This window comes from Haliaeetus albicilla, chromosome 1 (genome assembly GCF_947461875.1).
Source record: "Haliaeetus albicilla chromosome 1, bHalAlb1.1, whole genome shotgun sequence".
NCBI classification, from domain to species: domain Eukaryota; kingdom Metazoa; phylum Chordata; class Aves; order Accipitriformes; family Accipitridae; genus Haliaeetus; species Haliaeetus albicilla.
In genome coordinates, this window is record NC_091483.1 from 27,332,621 (window position 1) to 27,354,761 (window position 22,141).

The window sequence follows — 22,141 nt, forward strand, 5'->3', positions numbered from 1 at the left end:
TCTACAGCATGCCATAGAAATGTGAATTGTTTAAAATACTAACTGCTAATAATCTGTGGGGAAAGGGGTGAGGAGAAAACCGAAGTTTAGTATTTTTCGTCCTCTTCCAAAATGATTATGAACAAGAAGGCCATAGTTCAAAGAGCATTCAGTAGACGTACAACGTAATCTTGAGATGTTTCAATGCAAAAACTGTTGCTTATTCATACATGCACAATGAAGGTATTCAGCAAAATTGGGTTTGAAAATGTACAGTTATCTTGTTTTCTTTCTCTGGTGAGCTAGAGAGAAAACTATGAAAATAGAGAATTGAGTCTGTGATACACAAGGGTTTTCTGTGTTTGGAAATTACTGTGGTGCCACTGAGAGAGAGTCCTAGAAGCCTTCTCTGTAGCATTCAGCATTTAACAAGCACCACCTCTTCCAAGCTTCCTCCGGAAACCTGAGCTGTGAGAGGCATACAGATCATTTAGGCTCCAGCCCCTTTCAAATGCTTGTCTGCTGACTGTGGAGTTCCTTTAATAGCAAAGTTGAAAAAAATTTCTGTGGAACTTGCAAGTGAAGGATAGGGACATCATATTCTTAAAACGATAAAAAGAGAAGCATGAAACACACAGTTAATAGGAACAGCAGCAATTTTATTAACAAGAATAAAATATGTAAGGAATCGAATAGTTTTGCTTTATGACAAAGGATAACGATGACAACAAGGAGCTCATTATTTACCAATGTAGACATATCTCCAAACTGTTTGCTCGGCTTGGTGGTTGTTGGGTCTAGCATCCTGCTCCTGACTATGCAGCTGTAAGAATGTGTATTAGATAGTTTGGTAATCTGTATATGGAACGTAGTCCGATCTTGAATCTAGTAAGAATTTGCTTCCAGCCCATTTTGTGTTAGGTCTTTGAGTCCGCCAAACTATGCCACAAGGAAGTTAACCTTCAGATAACTGTTACTCTGAGTGACAAGGTAAAGTTGTTCTGAATTGAAGGGGTGATACACTGAGCTCTAGCCAATTTCCCAAACCATTCAATAACTGATATCACTAATGAAAGAAGCCTTGAAATTACGCTAATTTTTGCAAGTTAATAGGAGATGCAGTTTCCAACATGTAACTGTGGAAGATGACGAGTGTTGGAGGACTCCTTTTCTGTTAACCGCATGTTGCCTGCAGTTAACAAAATGACTACTTATAAACTTGTGGACTAACATCCTAGCAGTAAAAAAATCACATCTACCATTCCTGTTGGGCTAATGACAGGTATACCAGTTTGTGCTCGGTAAAGAAGCCACTACAGTGGTATGTGTAGTGTTAACAGGCTTATTTTAATATATATTTATTAACCAGTAATATAAAACATAAACTGTCAGTAAAACAGTTACCATGTTTTACTGAGGATAACATGAACCTATATAGGAAATAGGTGGGTTTATTCCAATGATTTTTTTTTTATGATATTGTTTGTATTAAAACTGCTGTATGTTGAATACAGAAAATTTCTTTCCTTCTCTCCCATGCCCAAGAACTAATATTATAAGAAAATCTGCTGCTTGGGGCTTGGAATAACTAAATTTAGTTTCCTATTTTCTTAATTCTTGTAACAATTAAATCATGAGGAAATCACATTCCTCAGTTTTTTCTTAATTGCAAAGGAATAATAATTTGGGTAAAATGCTTTCTAAAAATCATGGGCCCAGTTTTTAAAATACTTTTATGTGAAATACGGGTCTTTTGGTTTGGGATCTGTAGCTGGTAGGTTCTGTATTAAACTGGTGGCTTGAGCTGATCCTTGCCTAGAAATTTGTGGATAGAAACTGACTTAAATTCAGTCAGCTAGCATAAAAAATGGCATGAGTTCAGATAAGATCTCTGGGTTTTTTTGTATATTCACCTTTAAATCATGTTTGAATATGTGATAAAAGAAAGGAAATGAGAGGAGAAGATGGAAACAAACAATCACTTCTCTAATTCTCAGGGCTCATGAGTCTTAGGTAAAAGTGAAAAGGAAAAAGATTCACAGTAGGGAATCTGATTAAAAAGTCTGGTTTAGATTGCTGTGTAAGCAGGAAATGATGAATCTTGGCAGAGTCTCAACTGTGAAACAAAGCGGTGAAGAAAGCTGATGCTGATGCTTTGGATGGACAGGAGAAAAAGAGGACCTAGAAAATAGGAAATTGCAGACGTATTTCATTTTGGCAGAGCCTGAGAAATTGGTTATCATTACCACCATTGTATGAAGAATTATCCATTCTGACGAAAACCAGGAGAGGGTTAATTCTCTAACCGATAGGCTGAAAATAAAACCAATGACTTGGGGGTTGATTGTTAGCATAAAATATAGCTAGACTGCTTGTCCTCTATCTGAAGAAACCTAGTTTTAAGAAGAAACTCACATACTTGCTATCAGAAGTAAAAGGCTCAGCATGCCCTTTGGCATGTCTTTAGAGTAGACAAGTTTTAGCAGTTGATACGCCTAATCCGACTTAATCATCATCCTTACCACTGAAGGGACACTCAGAATGAAAAATATGCTTTTAAATTGATTAATGTTTAATTATTTCTCTTGTCCTCTCTGCTGTTAAGAAAAAATGAGGTGGTATGCAGATTATTCTTTTTATTATTATATAGTGTTATGTTGCTGTAGAGTAAGGAAATTCTAGACTTTCTCAAAGTAAAGGATAGTCAGTGACTCCCCACAACTTCAAGACAGCTCCAGTGCTTGCTGAAACCAAAAGAACTGCAAACAGTGGGAGATGGCAGAGTTATAGTACTCTAAGAATATTTGTTTTCTGTTCTCATATTATCACATGTGAAGATTCAAACTATTTATATTCAAAATCAGCTGATGAGCAATGTTGTGAATCTGTTGTTAGAACCTGATGCAAAGTGAGGCACACTTGAAATGTACCTGAAAATATAGCTGTAAAATATTCATTCTTCATCTTGATGACATTTGCTACCGATAAAAGCTCCACTTTCACATGCTGTGCTTATTTCATAATCTGTATCTGAATGCGATCTTCTCTGAAGTGCTTCTTTTAATCTATACTGTATGAAAGTGGCTTAATTTTATTAGTCATTTCACACCCCTTGTGTGAAAATGCAACAATTTTAGTGCTTGTTTGACATATTTGAACTAAAATTTCCTTGCTTTATATAGCAAAGAGTATTTTCAGTGAGATATTTTATGTCCAGGAGCTATGATTTCCTTCCTGCTTGCCAGGGATGACATTTGTTGACATTTGCACTTTGTGAAAACCGCAATCTTTCATCTTTCTATGAAATACTAGGATGAATGGTTCTACGGCATTATGCAGGAGTGCTGGCTTGGGATAAATCTCTGAAATGTATGGAACCTCCTTTTATGTTTTCTTGATGAACTGTGTTTGTAGCTGTAGATTAGCACTGTATAAATAGTTTCTTCAGTCTTGGAAATTGCAGTTACAGTCAGCAAGGTTTTAAAAGAATGATAATACAACAAAAATTGGTATTCTTACTGAATGCAATGTTGGAATTTTCCTAGTAAATCATAAACATGGTGTGTGTGTGTGCACTGGAAATGAAATTTAAAATTTATGCTGGAAAATTTAAAGCAGGGGAATTGGGATTTTTGATGCATGTGAGATGAACCCTGAATGAAACTTGGGAAAGTCCCATCTTCACCAGCACTCTCTCAAATGTTAATTAGTCACCTGTTAACCTAGATACAAGTGCTCTGTAGATCTGCAGAACAGACCTGAACAAACTCTAAAGAGCCTTTCTGCTTTCCTGTGAGGCAGTGGAAAGAAAATGTATGAAGGGGAAAGTAAGAGAAGTTGTGTGAAAGTTTGGTGTGAGCCACGAGGTGAACCAATGAGTCCAAAGGAGCTTGGGCTTCCTGAGTGTGAGTCTAAAACGTACTCAGTGTCCAGTCAGCTAACGTCCCCAGCACCTACTCCCAAAGCCAGACCAACCCCTGTAACTCTGCTGCTGCCTTCCAACTTGGGTCTTGTTTGTAAACGTATTTTGGTCAAATAACCTTTTTGCTAGAAAACCTCTACCCTTCAAAAATGCAGAGGACAAACATGTAAAGCTTTCCACCTGAAGGACATAAGTTTGTGGTTTATCCAGTCAAAACCCAGCTGTCGGTATATTACTGTACTGCCTGGAGTAGTCTTTGGTTGTGTCAGCATCAGAAATGACCAAAATATTTTCAGTAATGGAGTTATCCATTTTTCTTTCTTCCTTATTTACATTTTATGAAGAATTTCATGCTGAAAACTGAGAAACTTGTTGCTTGTGTATTAGCCTTTTCTCCCATCCCCGCACTGGCTGGTATGACACACACCCCCCTCCCCCCCCCAAAGGGAAAAGTTACCTCCGCCTAGTCCAAAGCCTCTCTGTGGCTAACCATCAGCCTTCATATCTCTGTCTCCCCACCCAAAGTTCACACACTGCCGGAACGTTTCCTGTAGTCACAACATGAGTCTGGCAAGCTTTAATGAGGCATTTAACTTTTTTCTTCTTCTGAATTGTTTCTGCCTGTTTCTGTACAGTAATTGTGATTTGCTAAAACTAAGGGAGGTTATAATCCTTGGCAAGTCTCCTCCTCTCGTTATTTGAAATCTTTGGATTGGTGTCATTTTAATAGGAATTTTAGAGAGTCTAGCCTTGAATGTAGTGATGCTTTGGAGCGATTGATGACTATATTCCCACTATTGTCTTAATGATGTTGCCTTGAGTTCTGTTAGAACAGAATCCAACTGGCTCTCTGGAAAAAAAAAAAAAAAAGAAAAAAAAAAGTTCTTAAATTCAAATGAAACCATGCCAGCTCTTTACAAGTCTCTCAAGGGTTTTATGGCTTTATGTAGAACCCTTAAACTGTGTCTTTGAGAAGCAGCTGCATTTGCCACACTTAGAAATCATTCCTATAATTTCCCTACTCATGCCAAGCTAAAATAAAACACCTCTAGTGTTCCTTCTGAAACTTTCCACTCCGGATAAGGCCAATAAGTATTTTTGGAAATGTTTCTTAGAAAGGTTGGTATAATTAGTCTTGCTTTCTTTTTTTCCCTTCTGTTTATTTGTTTGGCAAAAGACCATTTTTCTACATTGATCTGAAAGGGCAATATTCCATCTGGCCTCAGACTCAGCATGCACCCCTTTCATCGGTCTAGTCTTGAGAAACTGTCTTGTGCTGAATGTGAAAAATGAGCCTAATTCATCTCTCTGCTTATAAATAGCTCCTTTCCAAGTACTGAGTTGTAGTGCATGTACTTATATAGCAGGTACTTGCTTGAATAACAGATTTATTACCAACCCTTCTTTTTCAAACTCTTGTTGTTGCCCTTGTTTGCTGGTTTTACTTGACATTAGGGTACCTGACTCTTCCACGTGGTGGTATGAGCATGGGTCTTGATGCAAGTTCAGCAAGTGATGCAAGCGTCAAATGAGAGTCCTTTTAGTGCCACTTCTGCTCTGGCTGAAGTAAAAGTGGAGAGTGAGCATGCTTCAGCCAATACAAGAGGGCATATATTACATGAAGGTTACCCACAAAGAGACTCTCAGAGCTGAAGTCTTCAGAAAGCATAGGCCTTGGGTAATGGCAGTGAATCGTTGTGTTGGTTAACAGTAGCCAGGAAACACTGTGACTCAAAAAGTCAAACTTTGCCTTCTGGGCTGCTCTTGCTCTGTGATTTCTGTCCCTTGTCCAGAGCTGGCTTTTGTGCAAGCCAGGCTATGCCTCACAAAGTGCTGCCTGGTCTGTATCAGAAGATACATTATGGTCCTGGCTGGGGTTCCCTAAGGTGTTGTAGTAGTATTGTGTATTATTAGTATAAACAGATGATAGCAAATCTTTCTTTCAGCCCAAAATTGGGTGAAAAATATAAACAAATTGACAATCAGTCTTTGTTTACTTCTAGTGACCTAGGTAATTCATTGGCCTTCTGCATGCCTGGGAGGTTTCTGTATTCCCCACATTTTCATTGAGCACTTGTACTTTGCACTGTTCTATATAACTCTTGTTTTCTTCTACAGGCCTCTCAGAATATCTTTTTAAAAGAAAGGACTAAATGATTGGGATAGTTAGGGAAGTAGTGTTAAAGCAATATTGCTGAAAGAGTAGATTGGTGCCTGATATGAGAAGTCAGTGCTTTTCTCCCCTAGCTTTGATTTCTCTACTCCAAAGTTGCTTCTGTTACCTTTATTTTGGAAATGTGACTGGCTAGCCAATTCTTTCCTCCCCACCTAGACAAAGAGATGAAAATAAAGAAAGGAAAAGCTAGTGAGAAAAGTAGCAGCTGAACAGTAGAGCAAATACTATTGAAATAGTAAAGGGCTTTGCACCAAACTTGAAAGTTGCCTGAACTCAAGGGTCCAGGCAAAAGGTTCTCCTGAAATGGCATTTTGGATAGTAAATAAGAATTACTGACCTTATTTCAGTTTTCCTGGAAAAATGTATGGAAAGAGGTATTGAGTTATATTTTGGATCCAAGTAACTGCTTTTCCTTATATGTTTAATTGCAGCAATTTGAAACAACTCCACTTGGTAGGAGCTGCAAAGGAAATTCAGACCTTTGATTTGATGCCTTCATGTGGATAGAGGTGTCTAATGTTAGTTGCCCAAGTCTGAATATTTTGGATCAAGGATTTGATCTGTGAAATCTGAGACTGAATCCCAGTTTTTTGGCAGACATTAGAAAATTCTCAACTAAAAAACCACGTGTATTCTACTTGCCCCAAGCAATGCAGAGCCTCTTATGCTACCACATCAAACTCTGGTTTTTCTGTCCCTTACTGCAGCTTCAAGAATTCTTCACTGTCATTTTCTCCCCCTTGTCATCTGCACTGTTTCCTGCTCTCTTCCCTTTCTCCAGTTTCTCATTCATGCACTGCTCATGCTGACTAGAATGTATTGCAATGTGTGCAGTGAGCAGATGTGGGTTTGACCAATTGTGCAATATTGGAGAGTGGAAACAGCTGGGAAGACTTGACAGTCCAGTTTGCTTGTCTTTGCGGAGCTAGGTGATGTTATAATGAATAGTGCAAGTCACTCATGTAAGCATTTGGGCTTGCTTTTCTGAGATCGCACTGCCACTAGTGAGCAGTAAGTTCTTACAAAACTGAATTCCACCTCTATTTTTTCAGGTCTGTCTTTGCTTACCCTGTATGGTAACATCTCCTTCTTACACATTAGTCTTACCTAGTTTATCCTGAGAGACAATTAATAATACCATGACTTACCTGTATTCTTTGAAGTGGCATAATTAAAAAAAAAATTAAACAACCAAAGGCTCTGATTTTTGTTAGTGTTTGGATGGTTGAAGTCATGCTCAAGGTTTGATAACTCCTATAAATCTTATTGAGCTAAGTCTCTTTGACTTATTTACCTTTGTAGCTGTGGCTTTGTTCTTTTCTTTGGTGAGCTATTTTCTACATCATGCACTCCCTAGTCTTGACACATGAATCCATTCAAAGAAGGTACTCTATATTATGACAACAGCAGCTGCTCTGCAGATACCTATTTGTCCTGGCCAAAGTGAAATAACTGGTCGTGAGTGAGTAGCATCAAGTCTGGTTGTTCTATAGACAACATGAAGCTCTTTCATATTCAGCCGTCATAGGATGATTGATAGACCTCATTGTTTTTAAAGAACTGTCACACTGTAATGTTTCTAGATGTTTTCCAAACACAGTAGTGTTATTACTCTAAGGAAGTATTAATCAGTAAATAACCCGTGTCACTCATTGCCCTTCTATGCAACCACAGTATTCTGATCTCATGCTTTGGCTTCATTTACAAAGGAATCATCAATTCAAATAGGTTATCGTTTTGTATGTTACACTGCAGACCAGCAGAGGGACAGTTTGAGTATATGATAAGATCAACCTCCTATGAAGGAGTCAACTGTGATCAATACTCGGGTGAAAAGTCATGAAGGAAAACTCAAATGCTGCAAAGTGTTTCTACGGTATCAGCAGAGGACATTAGACTGTCTGTTACTCGACTTTTGCTCCACGGTTGTGCTAGAAAGCACTCTGCCATCGAGGGCTCTTCCTTTCATGAAGCAACTGTAGTGCTCGTAACTAGAGGATGCAAGTTTGTTTGCAGCAGCCTTTCTTATTTACTAAAGGTGGCTTCAAAACTATGGTAGTAATTGTAATACGATAGCCCTATAGTTCTGACATAAGTCAGGAAAAAGCATAGATCATTGATTCTCATTGTGAGCGGTTTTGATGTTTGTGGGCCCTCCCAAGTTAATATAGACTTCTAGGTTGCAATTAATTGAAATAAAATCAACTAAATCTGTTGCTTTGCAATTTTTTTGTTTAAGAATATGTAAAAAACTGTAATACCAAACCTGTAAAAACTGTAACACCAAACCTAAATGACTTTGTCCAAATTCATTCAAAACAAGGATTGGTAACCCTTGCAATTTTTATGCTAAATTCTGTGACATTTAGTGATACTGCTTTTTAACCCTCAGTCTTTAGACTTGCTTTTTAAAAGGACGATTCAAGTCATGTTGTAGGAAAAATTCAGTCTATGGCATTAATGAAAAATGCCACTTGCATTTTCCAGTGATCTTCAGGTTCAAAACCTAGAAAGAGAAAAAGAAATTAAATGTGCTATGGTGAAAAATCAGATTCATTTTACCAGTCACACAGTTCAGAGGGACCTGGCCAATGTACATGCAGCCCTTGGAAAATTCTGTCCACAGAAATTGTGTGCAGGAGAGGGATCTGCATGGGCTCACAAATCTTGCTGGTGGAGCTGTTCCCAGGCTGTTCTGATAGTTCAGTTCCAGCACCAGTTCCAATAGTTACCATCCTCTACAAGGTGCAATGAGGCATGAGTAACCATTGCTGGTAATATCTATATTATCTATGGTGGGATGCTTTGCAGTGTTTGTTTACCACTTGGCTATGTCTGGGATTTGCTCAGATTTCAGTTACTCTCTCTTAGCACGATAAAGGGTAAACAAGCATGTCCATTCAGTATCTCTGGAGTCATGATGTGAGCAGCAAGTATTGATTTGTCGTGAGGCGAAGAACTTTGCCAGAAACTTTGGGTTTGTTCTGAATCTGGATTATGGGTTGGACTGCTTTACCACCAATTACAACTATTGCAGGTGGACATCCCAAAGTAAAAAGTATTGGACAGCTATTAAGACCTGTTGTAAAAGAGGTGTTTTGATGTTTTGAGTGTATAGATTTTTGTTACTATTGAGGGTCTGTAACCTAAGGAATCTGTAGCTGCAATTGCTAATCTGGATGAAATGAATGGAAAATTTCATGTAGAGCAACAGTGAAGTGTGGGGGGTTTTTTAAACAAGTTTTTGTGTGTGGGGGGGCGGTTTTATGCTGCATATCTTTATTTTCATACTTAATAATGTATGTTTAGCAGCTTGGTTTGTGTGTTGGTCTTGTATATATTTCTTTAACATTGCTAGTATAACTTTACTTGCTAGCACAATTTCTGTCTAGAAACAGCCTTTTTGATCATTTTCTTTTTTAATGCAGTTTTGTCAAATTTCCAAGTGTCTGAAATTAATACAGTGATTGTATTTACATAGGCTTTTGGAAGGTCCATTTTCAATATTAATCTGTCTTCCTTTATAATATCAAACATATCTGTACTTTGGAGGATGATGACAAGCAGAAGAATGGCATACTCAATCTAGTATCCAGGTGCAGCGGATATGGATCACATCCATAATGAATAAACTTGGATGGGTTTGAGTATAAGGACCAAGGGATATATACCTGTCGTTGGAGGATGACATACCCTAAATCCATTTAAAGACTATACTAGTGGGACAATGGAGAAAGTAGAATATTTGGTCTTCCAGAATTGTAGTCTGTACTGTATTTCTCCCCAAGCTTAATGTTTTTCTATAAAAACAATTACATTTACTGTTGACTCTGGGCCATTGATGGTATGAGCTGCAGGTTCCTGCATGTGCTAAGCCCTATTGACTGATCAGATGTTATCTTGATTCATTCAGTGGACAAAATGACACTCCTGTCTTGTTTGTCCTTTACCAATCTTTGTCACCTTGTCATTGCACTTGGCTATCAAATGTAGTGTTTGTTATGTGAAGTTTTCACAGAGGTATGAGAGTTGTTGTTGCACATGCTGGGGACAGTGAGTTAATGTGGGAGTGCCTGGATATTTGGCCCATGTAAAGTATAAATATGTGAAATCTGGATTTTTCTTCATTGCCTTTTACTGTTTACCTGGGAGGAGCTCAACTTCTTGTGTGTAAAGAAACAACAGGGACAAGAACAACATGGTTTGAAACATACACAACTGAAATAGTTGAGGTGACCTTACCTACAAGACATCTGTCTGCATCATAAAAACACTTCAACATCTGGAGTGCTTGTTTTGCTGGATATGGCTAATTTTAGGAAAATTGAAAGATGTTACAGAGGCTGAACTCAATAAGAAGAATTTTCTTTAACAATAATGCCTGAACAAATATTTGTATATGGGCATAAACTGCTTGAAACTCCATATAAATGTTCCTTTTCATTAGACCTTTTCCTTTTCATATTTCCTTTGAAGTTTCTTAATAAGTTTAGAACTTTGTTCCCTCTGAGCCAACTGGGGGCAAATGCTGATTTCACTTACACTGATTTACAAGTATTACTTTGAACAAAACTGATACATGATGTTTCTTTTGCAAGAAGCATTTTTCTATGGTACTTCACTACTTCCAGTATGGCTGAAAGCCAAAAATTAAAGATATGTGTGTGTGTGTGTATGCACACACACAAACAGCCTAATTAACTATTCAAATACATCAGAACCTCACAATGTTTTAGCTTGACAAAATCAGTGTGGGCTGGTTCTCAGAAATAATAAAGATTTATAAAGTGCTTTTGTTTTACCTAAGTTGATTCACGTTTCTGTAAGAAATCTCTTTGTTGTAGCCCTGTACTAGGTTATCAGCCTTCACTTGCCTCTTGTGAAGGCTTTTTCTGTTTGTTGGATTTGCTCCGTCATCATTTTTCAGGGAAAAAAAAAAAGAATTTTAACTTTCCCACCACTAGAACCTCACTGGTTCTGTCCCTAGTTTTCCTAGCTATCTTTCCTTTTCTGTATTAACTTCTGTATTCCCATCTTGTCACAATCTCTTTGGTCCTTGGCAGTGGCAATATCTTTTCTTTCAGGCATGCTGACCTCTCCCATTCCCTTTGAAGCACTTATGATCATATCCAAGAGCTGCATTCCAGCTGTGGCGCCTTCTGAGGTACTGAATATATTAAGATAAAAAGAAATAAGCTCAGCTATATTAATAAGAAGCTTAAATGTTTATGCAGGCATAAGCTTTGAGAAATTAGATATCCAAAAATAAGGCTTTAATGGGAATGATGAAGTAACTAAACTGAAAGTCCAAAGAATGATGCTCTTTTTCAGCATGTTCTGGTCCAGTGAGTAGTTGTATAATGTTTATAACTACTGTAACTATTTTGATATCTAAGTGAAGGATACTTTTCTTAGGGAAAGTAACATGAAAATATTACAGATTCTTTAAAAGTGTTTTGTCTTATTTTTTAAGTTCAGTGAAGTAATGTAACTAACATCTGTTCTCATACCTCATTTCTCTTATGCTTCAGTATAAAAATCGATGTGGGGGTAACTTCTTGTATAATCATAAAACAAATGCAAGGGGAATATTTTTTTCCAATTTGAGCATTGCGAAGACTGTACTCTGCTCAGAATCATATCTGGCTGCAAAATTTAGAGAGATAGGAGACCAAGGAGGAGTGAAAATGAGGAGTAGTTAAATAAGATGGCAAATCCAATTTTAGAGTGCCCAATACAGGCTCAAATACATCAATGGTAAGCATTATAAAGGATCATAGTTGAAGTGTATTTGGAGAGCGTAACTTTGCCCTGGTGGGTTTCATTTCCTAGTAAAATAGGTGGGATCATGGAGATCACAGGTTCTTTGGGCCTGTTATTACTGACTCTTTGAGTCCTACTTGTGTGTTCAGAGAGACAGAGGGAAAACTGCCCATGGCCCCATTTTTAATGTGGCATCCTGGATGGCTAACGACATGCTCACAAACACTCTTTCTCCAGTACATGGCAGCACTGAAGACTTTCTCAAAGCCGCATACAAAACAGTGGTTTCTTTCTTCAGCATAGATAAACAGCTTAAACAACGAGGAACGCTTCTGCGCTATGGCTGACTTCACCTTCTTTGGCTGACTGAAAAGGCGTCATCCTTAAGCACATATTTGCTGCACCTTATTAAATCGGAGTCAAAGAAGGTGTTTTCTAAATCACAGCAGAGGAAAGCTATATATACCTAAAAGTCCAGTTTGGGGATAATCTTGTTTGAAGCCAATACAATCAACTCATATCCTTAAAGTTATGCACATGTTTAAGTGCCTCAGTGCACTGAAAACTCAATATTTCTAAAAAAATTTAGTTGGAACAGTTTTCAAATTGCTGATGTTTAGTTTCTGTACTTAAAATTGGAACTGTTGTATTTTCATCATGGCAGGAATGAACAAAAACCAGAATAGAGACTCCTCTGAAATTAGTTCAGAGGTGATACACAGAGCAGCAGGACTTGCCAAAGTTGCATTCCAACTCCATTTTACTTGAGAGAGGATGATTTTCATTGTTGATACACAGGAAAAGAAAATTATATCTGTTTATAGATACGTAATTAGATTTTATTTTTCCCAAAATAATTTTTCTGGGAGGTCATGGAGTGAGACAGTTGTTAGGAAGAATTTCTTCTGTAGAAGGATCATAAATACACAACCAACAGCTGAAATTCCTGTTGTGTATAGGCCAGTATGTACCTATGTATCATGTCAGCTTCAGGTAAACTCTGTTTTGGGGATATGAGCAATGTAAATGGCCTGAACATTTATGTGAATTTTCACATAAATGGAGCATGAGCAAACAGATGAGGGAAGTAAGTACAGAGCATTAAACTTAATGAGAAATAGGTTTGCATATCACAAAACAAATTTGTATGGTTTTTGTCTAAGGGATATATAAGTAACTCTTTTTTTTATTCTCTTTTGGCCACAAAGGATTTTTTTTTTTTTTTAATGCAAGAATGAAGACCTTAGACTTCAGATGTTGCCTTCTTTATTTCATTAATGTTAATACAGGAAATCAAAAAAGATCACAAAAACACTATGTCTCATTATCAGGATGTTTCTTTTGATTCTGAACATGCCAGCAAAGAATGCTTGATCCAGCAACATCAAAAGATGAAGCCATTTGTGCTTAGTTGGTTTGCCTTAGATATTTTTTCTTCAAGACAGAAGGTTTAGCTTTTTTTCCTAAACTCCAAAGCATGAGACTGCAAGTGTACATCTCTTATTGCATCTGTATTTTATGGGAATATCTTACTCAGAGCACAACAGATGGACTCATTTTAGCCAAGACTCAGAATCTTCAAATGTTATAGTATTAATATGTGGATACATAGGCCTATACTTTTATTACTGAGAGGAAGAGGCTGTTGATTTTAGTGCTTCTATACCGAGGCAAAATAGCCAACAACAGAAGGCTTGCAGCATTAATTCTTTATGTTTGTTTTTTTTAATAACAAAAATGACTACATGAGGAATAGCTGCTGAATCAATTATTGACTATTTTTATATAGCTACTGTATTACAAATTTTATCCAACTGACCATACAGGTTGCTTAAAATTGTTTTGGTGATTCTAGCTGTGCAGAAGTCGTTAAAAATTCCCAGTTGGGTTTCAGCCAATGCACACTCCACTGCATTAAAACATGGAAGAAAATATCATAGCTTACACATTTTAAATTACAGCAATGCCTATGTTTTACTTTAGACCAGAAGCTAATGGCTGTGTTTCAAGTTTTCAGAGAGCACTCTTGATATTACTGTAGATGCAATATACTAGGTTTTTGCACAAATGGCATAACAGACATTTCATTGCACAGATTTCATTGATGGCTTGCGGTGAATTTGTATCTTAGAAATGAGCTGATACAGTTCGGTAACTTTAACTGTCCACACTATATTAAAAGATGCACTGTGGGCTAAGTGTACAGCATATACACAGGCAGTAGAGTCTTACTGCTAAAATATATATTTTATCATGCTGTAATACTATCAAAATGACTGGAATTTTTGTTCGCATGGTTTTGACACTTGATAAAGCTTAAAACCCATCTGACAGGATTACTGTAGCTAACTTCAAGATAGTGACAGCTAAATGGTATAGGGAGACACCTGAGAGCAAGTTAACCATGATGAAGTGTTGTTTTGCTTATTTTGCCAGCTTGGAAGGTATACATTTCACCTCTTGAAGTTTTCCCATAATATTCCACATTTGATGACAAATCCAAGGTGACAGTTGGAAGGCTCTTTCTATTGTTTCGTGCTTTCCAGTATGCTTGGAGTGGATCAAGTTTGTAATGAATTCCAGAAAACCAAGAGAATTTCCATCATGCACAATATCAAAATGTGGATCTGTACTCAACAAGAAATGCAATAATGGAGTAGTCTATGGGACTGGAGAGCATGGGGATTCATAATAGGATATGGGACCCTCTTGTTCACCTTTTAAAATTTAGACCAGGTGAGCAGCAGCTAATAGATTTTCCTGTTAGTCAGCTCCTGGGTGGCCTTTGTGAGAAGAGAGTTGCAATGAGCAAACAACCTGGTTGAGGGATGGAGATCTCAGACACGTGCTGCGTGCTCTTCTGGGGGTTGCAGGGGGTTCTGTAGGAACTGGTACTACTGTACTACACCCCTCTCTGCCAGAAATGGGTATGTGAGGAAGCAGCCGACTTTCTTGTCTCTCATACAGCTTAAGCAGGGCTGGCTCCAGGTGCAAAGCAAGCAGAGGGGTGACTCCCAGCAGCTCCAGCATGTCTTATTTGCTGACACCGTGCCCATGGAAACCCTAAGCGTGATGCCAGAGCATGCAGGAGGCAGCTAGAAATAGGGGTACAGAGGGAGTAGTACTTCCTTCATGCAGCAGTCGGGTACAGTTTCCACTTCCCACCTCTCTGTGGAAGCAGGACGTGCTCCGCTCTCCAAATGGTCTTTGTCCCAAATTCCCCCTTTGTCTCCACTGCCCCTCCTTTTTTTTTTGCTTTTCTCGTGAGTGCTTCCTGTACTGATCATTTGCTTTACCTCTAAGTAAATACCATTTCAAAATATTGAAGTGAGATGCCTCTCGGGCTCTGAATTAATGTTTATCCTGTCTCATGGTTAAGTTGCCTCCTGAGAAGAGAGTAGGCTGGCACTTTAATACAGCAGTACTATAGAGTAAAAATCAAAATATTCATTAATTCAATTAGTTGATGTGTAAAAATGGTGGCCCAAACTTTTAACATTATCAGGCATGCATATTAGTTTTCCCAATTCTTTTGTGAAGTAGCTGAAGATTCTCACCTTAGTACATGGTTTATATCCCTTGGGATGTGCATTTGCAATCTTTCTGTTCAGGGAGTGACAAAAGAATGGTTTTCAGGCCATTTTTTCTTCCTCTAATGAAAATTATTTACAGAAACTGTGTGAATTACTCAAAGTCTGAAATACTAATGCTTTAACATGTGCTTCAGTCTGAAAATGGAGGTAAATTTGTCTACACTGAATTTGAAGCATGGGACTGACTCCAGGAGGACCAGTATAGACAAATGGTACCAACTAAATATCTTACTAGGGACTTGGGACCTGAAAACAACATGGTCATGTTATCATACTGTGCTAATATGTTTTAGTTGTCAACAGAACTTCTTTTTTGCAGGGATTGTGCTGCTCTGACTTAACTGTACTTTTCTGAAGCCAGCTCTGTTGCAAGGAGCTTGGGAACCTTTGCACAGTGTTTTCATGGGGACACCCTAAGCTAAAAAAAACATTTTAGTTCATGTTTTTTTGCGTGATCTTGGATTACTCTGTGTTTCTACATGAAATTGTATTAAGTTCACGTTGTTAGGTGACTTGGACATTCAACTACACAAGATCTAATGTCTTGGCATTTTGAATTTATCAGGGTTAAACTGTGAATTGAAACTTTTTGAAGGGACTGAAGGGAAAGTGTGTGTGTATGTGTGTGAAATAATAATGTCACTTCTACAAAGAAATGACCAAAGAAAATATTTGCCTGAGTCTGTAGGCTGTCTGGCACAACTGTGATTGCTAAAAGTTGAACAGATCTCACCATAATTTTAAGATACAAATAGTTACTAATTAGATTTTTCTGTTTATACACTGTGCTTTTTCTCCCCCCCCCCTTTTTTTTTTTCATCTGCAGTGTCTTGATAAGAAGCAGTAAATGTAAGCTGGGGTCGCAAACTTGTTATATTTTGGCAGTGGATAGCAGTGTGAGAGCAAATTTGAAAGAAAGTGTTAAGCTTTAAAGGTCTGCAGTTTGACAGGCTGTTATCTTTTATCCTTCTAGCACAAATCTTTATGCTGACTTCTCTTGTATCCCCCTGTTCCCCAGGGGAACTCGGGTTCACTTGCATGTTGCTGGACAAGAGACAAAGAAGATCTGTTCAACACATGTAGAACAGATGCTCGGGGGAGGAGGGGGGAATTTTCCGGCACAGTTACTGTAATATCCATTGCTGCTGTCTTGCTCCCTGTGTAAGTGCTGCTGGCCTCTGCAGAGCTAGTCTTGGGGATTTTCCCATCCTGGAGACAGCCCACCCAGAGAGCTGCCCCTGCAGACATTTGCATATCAAAAATACTCTTGTAGGGTGTCACCTGCTTCTGCACCTAGGGCACTTTTTAAGAAGAAAGAATAAAATAGATTGAAATGCTGAATGGCTCACTTCTCAAAGACACAGCTTAGGGTATGCAAGAATATGGGGTCAGGAGAGAATACTTGCTAGTTCTGGTCACTCATAGCAATGGTGATCAACAAGCAGGCATCCCTTTTTCATGCTCTGTGGTTGAGCAAGTTGTGGACAGCAGGAGGCGAGGAGGTATTATGAGTCATGTACTCATGTGAGGCATGTAGGTATATAATACAGTAGGTATATAATGTAGGCAGAAGGAGCTAACAATATAGCTATTTGAGAAATACAGTAATGTCTTAGGGAAGTACTTGATCCTGGGGAGTATGGAAAGGCACTGTGATTGATGCTACAAGAGAGGAAAGGCAAATGATCTTTGTAATTTGCCCAGTGACTTTTGTGCAGATCTTTAAAGGAGTTTTCTGCCAGGGTGGTCAAACATAGGTTGAATGGGTTGCAGTGACTTCAGTCCTTGGAATAACAGCAGTGAAGATGCAAAGCATGGAGAAATTACTCTGAGGCATAAACCATCAACCAATTATGGCTGCATTTTTGTTCTGTTGTCTTCAACAGCACATGGGAGTGCAGCAAAAATGGATGCAGGACAGAATTTCCCCTTCCTAAACAATATGTATAAAGTTAGATTCCAGCCCAGCCTAGCAAATACACTTTCTGCTACCAGAGGATTAAACATGAAGTAAAAATGAAAATATAGTCTACTGCTATACATCACTGTTCCCCAGGCTCTGCAATTGCATCTGACCAGCCGAACAAGCAATCACACTTAAAACCAGCCATATACTAAGCTGCTACAGAGTTGTATGACTACTTGAATGGCTTTATCGCAGTGCAATATGGCTTAGTTACTGCTTGAATAAATCAAACTTTGGGACACCCAATTAGAATGGAGATTTAGGGCCAAGATACAAAAAGCATCTTTTCAGATAGGACAAATAAATATTTCAGGTAGGGAAATATTTGCAGACAAAGTTCCCAGGACAGAGAGGTGTTTCCCCAAACATAGAAAATAAAGAAAAAAAACCCCAAACCACCTGCATCTGGCTTTGACAGAAAACAGAAATGTCATGGTGACATGTAGCAACCTGGCAAAACCGGGGAGTGTGAAACCTTACCACCCAGCCTGGAAAATGGTCCAGGCTGCTTCTCCTGTCTCTGAGGAAAGCTGTGCACGGCTGTATTTTTGTATGTGTACAAATATATACAATAGGTTAATGAGTCTATTTCGTTCTCAAGAAATGATGGAATGATCTGCTCAATAGTGTGTTTCGGTTCCCCTAGATCATTTGGGCTCGTGAATGTCCTGGGACGATTGAGACATAGGCTAAGGCAGATGAAGCATTGCCTTATTAGTTGCAGCATATGACTTTGTTTAGGTGTTTAAGACTGGAAAAAAAGCATTCAGAGTACTTTCCAGGTAGGCAATGTCCTCCTACATGGAGAATATCTCAGCTGGCCTGAAAGAATCGCTTGTTGTTTCACCCACAGTAGTCCTGCCCTTTTACAGTAGTTTGCTCTGCAGTGTTGACTAATGGGAATAAATGACATGTGGTTGATAGCTGTATTCATTTCTCTGAGATATCCCGGAAGATAATGTTGGATTCTTGCTCCTCTATCTCTGTTCTTATTTGCTACCTGGTTCTGTCTTGTTACAAGCAGAGTTACTATGGGAGGTGATGACTTCTGCAAAGTAGGTACAATCTGGCCATCTCTTTCCAGCAGGCTGGAAGGGGTGTTTGCTGGGATATGCTTTGAGGTGGAATATCATCCCCTTGTGTTGGATTAATTATTGCAGCTTCCTAACTGATGTACTGGAGCACCAGACTGCTCTCAGTTCAGAATGAAAATTGGGGTTGGATGTTGTGGAAACAAAGCAGGTTGGCAGTGCTGTCAGATCTCAGGTTTAAATTGTAGCTGTGGTATGCACAGTTTTTTTAATTTTTGTGGAAATAAATACAACACAACCCGTAACCAGTTAGGCCACAGCCATTTGGTGTCATCAATAACAGTAGAAAGTTTTCAAGAAATAGGATATATTCTGGGTTTTTGTTCAAGTGACTGAGGGCATTAAACATGTGATGCTGAATGGAACTTCAAAATATTTATCTATTTCATATGAAATGTTTTAAAACTGCTAGGCTCAGGACAGCTGAGTTGTAGTGTGTTAAGATATTGTGAAGAACCTAATAAATGTGAACTCCCTTTACACAAATACAGTGACCAAACAACAAACCAGAATCTGCTTTGAGTGCTAAGCATCTTTAATGACTTTGATAATTTTCACTCTCTTTAGGTGAAATTGTTTACTTTTTTAATTACTGAACCTGCTAGTAGTTAAATTAGGGTTTTTATGACCTTTCCTAAAAAGTTTACAGAAGTGGAATTGTAAATGGAGCTGATAACAAGCAAAAAACCCCAACAACCCACACCAGGAAGAAAAGCTGTATTGTAACAGTCACCTCAAAGTTTAGTAAAATGAAACGGTGGGAAACTCAAATTCTGTAGAACATTATGGCATGGAAATGTATGCATGTCTGCATTGGGGGTTTTCTGGAACACGTTTTCATAAAATCAGTAACATGGTCAAGTGGCTTTACTCTTATGGTTTCCTGGGGCTATTACTATTTTATAGGAATTAGTGCACCGGACATCCCAAGTTCCTTATTTTTATTATTCACACTTTACACTGTGGTTTAGACTAAACTACCCCTTGCCAGTTTTAAAAGACATTCTCTTTACTGTCTTGCTGCTTCCTTATGTTATTAGTCTATTAGACATCACGGTGAGTTTAATCTTTGAGAACAATAACCTGCAAATACTGGGTTTTCTTTTTATTAGTCTGGCCTCCTGTTTAAATGCATGTATGGATGCTGCTTTTTTTTTTTTTAAAACCATAGAATCACAGTTCTTATTAGTTGTACAGTCTGCTTTCAAAATAAAAGTTACTTTTAGATACAGAACCTGCCTTTAAATCCTTGAACTGGAAAGTAAAGCACTTGCCCAGTTTTAATCACATCAGCTGGATTTCAGTCAAATCTCTGTGTTTAAAGTTCCTGTGTTTAAGTATCTCGGTTGTGATTCCAGGATCAACTTAATATGGTCCAGAATCGTTTTGCATTTAAGGACCATCTAGTTTTGGTTAGAAGGGATCATTTGGACCTTCTGTCACTTCAGCTGCCTTTCTGAGGGTATGGTTCTCCTCGTTTGTCTAATGCCATTGTGTTGGGTTGACCCTGGCTGGACGCCAGGTGCCCACCAAAGCCGTTCTATCACTGCCCCTCCTCAACTGGACAGGGGAGAGGAAATATAACAAAGAACTTGTGGGTCGAGATAAGGACAGGAGAGATCACTCACCAATTACCGTCACGGGCAAAACAGACTCAGCTTGGGGAAAATTAACTCAATTTATTACAAATCAACCAGAGTAGGGTAATGAGAAATAAAACCAAACCTCAGAACACCTTCCCTCCACCCCTCCCTTCTTCCCGGGCACAACTTCACTCCCGGATTCTCTACCAACCCCCTGAAGTGGCACAGCGGGACGAGGAATGGGGTTTACGGTCAGTTCATCACACGTTATTTTCTGCTGCTTCATCCTCCTCAGGGGCAGGACTCATCACACTCTTCCCCTGCTCCACCGTAGGGTCCCTCCCACAGGAGACAGTCCTCCACAAACTTTTCCAACGTGAGCCCTTCCCAAAGGCTACAGTTCTTCACAGACTGCTCCAGCGTGGGTCCCCCACGGGGTCACAAGTCCTGCCAGAAAACCTGCTCCAGCGTGGGCTCCTCTCTCCACGGGTCCGCAGGTCCTGCCAGGAGCCTGCTCCAGCGAGGGGTTCCCACAGGGTCGCAGCTTCCTTCGGGAGCCCACCTGCTCCACCATGGGGTCCTCCACAGGCTGCAGGTGGATATCTGCTCCACTGTGGACCTCCATGGACTGCAGGGGGACAGCCTGCCTCACCATGGTCTTCACCACGGGCTGCAGGGGAATCTCCGCTCTGGTGCTCTGGCGCCTGGAGCATCTCCTCCCCCTCCTTCTTCACTGACCTTGGTGTCCGCAGGGTTGTTTCTCTTACATGTTCTCACTCCTCTCTCCAGTTGCCGTTTCTGTGTGTCCTGCAACTTTTTTTTTTTCCCTTCTTAAAAATGTTATCACAGAGGCGTTACCACTATCGCTGATTGGCTCAGCCTTGGCCGGTGGCGGGTCCGTCTCAGAGCCAGCTGGTATTGGCTCTGCGGGACACAGGGAAAGCTTCCAGCAGCTTCTTACTGAAGCCACCCCTGTACCCCCAACCTCCCCTCCCCCCCCGCTACCAAAACTTTGCCACACAAAGCCAATACAGCCATGAAAATAGGCAAGTCACACAGCTGTGGCTCATATAAAAGGATGCTGCTTTGCCAATACTTTTACAGGATGTTTTTTGAACTTCTTGTTAGTCTAAGCCTCTCTCCCTTTTCCTGTGCTTCTGCGGTTGGATATTAATATATATTAAAATTTAGGAATTACTTTAAAAGTTATTTTTGAGTGTCCTTAGAGAAGACTTGGTATTCTCATGCTTTTGGTATTACTACTTCGTCTATCTTGCCTAAAAAAAAAAGAAGGGAAGGGGCGGGGGGGGAGGAAAAAAGGTTCATCTGACCCTGAAATTCCAGATGCCTGAGATTAAAAGAAAGGACTGGGTTATCCCATAATCTATACTGGCACTGTAGCTGCTAAGTAATTTAATGTGAATGCTGTGGAAATGATGATGTATGCCATCAATTGCTGTGAACACAGCTGTGTTTCATCAATCTCTGTTTCCCATAATGAGACAGAGAACTATCAATGACTTTTACATATTTGATGTCAGCATTTGGGTAGGTCTGAGGTTTAATTATTTTATGGAGTTTTCTTTCAGTCATCTTGGGTCCTCCCGTTTCTTATTGTTTTTATTCAGTAGCAAGTGAGGCATCATTATTTTAATAGCTAACAAAGAGAAATCTCAAATGAAAAAAATCTGCTTTGTTCATGGGAACAGAGATAGAAAACTACAATATCCTGCTTTTAGACTGATTTAGCTGTTCTGTCATTCATCAGATGACAGTTAAATCAGTTCCCTTCCTGGCTGACAAGATATCCCAAGTCTGGGGTGCTCAGCCATTGCACCTTTCCAAATTAATATTTGCTTGGCTGTGGATTGCCACTTCTCTGATTCCACACACCCCTCCCCGCCCCCTGCTTCTTATCTTGTCCTTAAGAGATGTTTCTTTATTTCCATCTCTTTTTGCCTTGATGCTATATTAAATTAATTTCCAGTAATAACCTTATTTTCCCCAATCAAAATTCTCCTAATCCTCATCTCAAGCTGTGGGGAGAAGTTCCCTCAAGCTTCAGCTC